The 2,655-nt window shown below is 47.8% G+C and overlaps 2 long non-coding RNA genes across 2 annotated transcripts; one reads left to right on the forward strand and one right to left on the reverse strand.

Annotated features, from left to right (window-relative positions):
• Positions 1–1,278: 1,278 nt before the first annotated feature.
• LOC144715669 (uncharacterized) lies at positions 1,279–1,735 on the reverse strand. Its single transcript, XR_013584689.1, has 2 exons — positions 1,629–1,735; positions 1,279–1,548 (listed from the first exon to the last, which is right to left on the reverse strand). It is a non-coding gene; the product is annotated as an uncharacterized LOC144715669 (long non-coding RNA).
• Positions 1,474–2,110, forward strand: LOC144715671 (uncharacterized). Its single transcript, XR_013584690.1, has 2 exons — positions 1,474–1,565; positions 1,643–2,110. It is a non-coding gene; the product is annotated as an uncharacterized LOC144715671 (long non-coding RNA).
• Positions 2,111–2,655: the final 545 nt, after the last annotated feature.

Raw genomic sequence — 2,655 nt, forward strand, 5'->3', positions numbered from 1 at the left:
GACCGAAACGAGGGAGAGAGATACAGGGATAGAGCAGAAGAGAACGAGCGAGACAGAGGGCTACATCAGTAGCGGGAGAGAGAGAGAGAGAGAGAGAGAGAGAGAGAGAGAGAGAGAGAGAGAGAGAGAGAGAGAGAGACAGAGAGACAGAGAGACAGAGACAGGGAGAGACAGAGAGAGACAGAGACGGAGAGGAAAAGAAAACGAGAGGGAGAGAGCGGGGGAGAGGGCGAGAGGGAGGTGTTAAGAAATGTGGGGAGAGGGAGAGCGAACAAGTGGAAGAATGAGACAGAGAGCACGAGAGACAGAGAGAGAGGGAGAGAACTAGCGGGAGCGAGGGTGAGACGGAGAGGAGAGAGAGCGAGGGAGAGAGAAGGAGCAGGAGAGGGGGAGAGAGGTCGAGAGAGAGAGAACGAGTGGAGAGAGGGAGAGACGATGAGAAGGAGAAAACGGGAAGGGTGAGCGAGGGCGAGAAAAAGACAGACGACCGGCGACGGCGGAGGCGGCCGGAGACGGACGGCGGCGGCGGCGGCGGCGCGGCGGCGCAGCGGCGCGGCGGCGGCGGCGGCGAGGCGGCGGCGGCCAGCGGCGCGCGCGACGGGCGCGCGCAGCGACGGCAGCAGCGATGGTCCAGAAGCTGACGTGGAGTCCACCTGGCGTGGATGCCATCGTGGAGTCTACCTGGCTACCAGGTGGACTCCATGTCAGCTTCTGGACCATGGCTGGCAAAAAAAAAAGAAGACGCCAAATGGCGTCTTCTGATTGGCGCGTGCTATATTTTGAACAAAACTAAAAGTTTGTGCTACTTTTTGAACGAAAAACGGAGTTCTTGACGTTTCGTAGTAAGCGCCCATATATAAATGGGTAGAGGGTTCCCTCCCTTCATAGTGGCTCAATTGGCTAGAGCTCTGAAAACGAGAAAAGAGAGAGAGAGAAAGTTAGAGAGAGAGAGACATGAAGAGAGAGTAAAAGATGCAGAGAGTTAGAGAGAAAGAGATCGATTAAGAGAGAAAGCTAGAGACATATATATATATATAATATTATGAGCTAGAGAGAGAGTAAAAGAGAGAAAATATAGAGATAGAGAGAGAGAGAAAGTTAGATAGAGAGAGACATGAAGTGAGAGTAAAAGATGCAGAGAGTTAGAGAGAAAGAGATCGATTAAGAGAGAAAGCTAGAGACATATATATATATATAATATATTATGAGCTAGAGAGAGAGTAAAAGAGAGAAAAGATAGAGATAGAGAGAGAGAGAGAGAGAGAGAGAGAGAGTTCATCCGTTCCAAGTGGCCCAACTGGCCAGGGCTCAGAGTATTCAACCGAGACAGCGGGCTTCAAAGTACACATCGTAATGTCAAAGATCCCTTCCATCCGTTATCGATTCAGTCTCCGTCTCCCTCTCTCTCTATCTCTACATCTCCGAGTCTCTCTCTCGAGCAAGATAAGAGATGAGTTTTCCCGTGGCATTGCTGGAACTGCCAATACTTTCCCATTGGCCGACACTCCGCCTCGCTGAATCCGCGCATGCCCAACAACTTGTCATCTACTGCAATAGCGGTCGCAGTAAGAAAAAAACAAGATCACTTCTTTGTTAGGATGCGATAAGACCGACTATATTAACGCTACTTTTTTCTCCTCAGAGTCATGCAAAGAGACTCGACTTCTTTTCCTCTTCTTTGCCTCCCACCACGGACAACATGGCCTTCGACCGTCGGCGACCGTCGCTGAAGGAGGCGTTTACAGCCGCGGTCTCTTCTTACGCCGACGATAACGACGGCGTTACAGGCGGCGCCTCCGTTCCGTTCTTGTGGGAGTCTTCTCCGGGTACGCCAAAGCACCCGTTCTTTTCCAAGGACGATGCTATATTGCCTCTCAAACCTCCTCCTTCACGCCATGGTACAACCAGAAAGACAGCGGTTCAGAAGCGCCCACCATGGCCTCGTCTTGTACGCAACGCGCTTCCCAGGATCTTCTCTTGTACGACGAACAGTTCTCGCACGGCGTCTCTGTAGCAAGCATATATCGTTGATGTACCAGAGATACAATCGAATAATCTCTGCTACTGTTTGTCTCCGGAGCCAATTCATCATGTTTGTCTTCTCTTGTTTGATTTTGGACCAATAATCAAGTGTCAAGAGTCAAGCCGAAGAAGATCCTTTTATGGTTTCTTTGATGTTGTATAAATACTGATTTATGAATGAACAAAAGGGTCCTTGGTGTTCCAAGAGTCAAGCCGAAGAAGATTATCACACTGTTATTTATCAATATAGATTGTTTCTCTGTTCTTCAGAAGAAATTGTGCTCTAGGTGATGCGAGTCCTTTGATTCCCTCGGCATTCAATATTAGCGGTGAGTCGGTGACACCTAGGTGCCAATGCTTTTGGCACATGTTTTTACTATATTGTTTTTTTAATCATATTTTTTAATTTATATTTTTTTATAATGGATGTTGGTTGGCCATGTTGAAAAAAAACTCCAAATTGCACACCGACCAGCAAATTGCAAGTATTACATGCCAAACCAAAGCCTAACCGACAGAATCATAATCAGTTAGATAGCAAGTGTAGTACACCATCCCTTCTTTTTTATGTATATCAGGGCATATATTTTCGCCAAGAAAGGTTTTGTAAATTACAACTATTACATGACAACT

Source organism: Wolffia australiana, chromosome 19, assembly GCF_029677425.1.
Source record: "Wolffia australiana isolate 7733 chromosome 19, ASM2967742v1".
NCBI lineage: Eukaryota > Viridiplantae > Streptophyta > Magnoliopsida > Alismatales > Araceae > Wolffia > Wolffia australiana.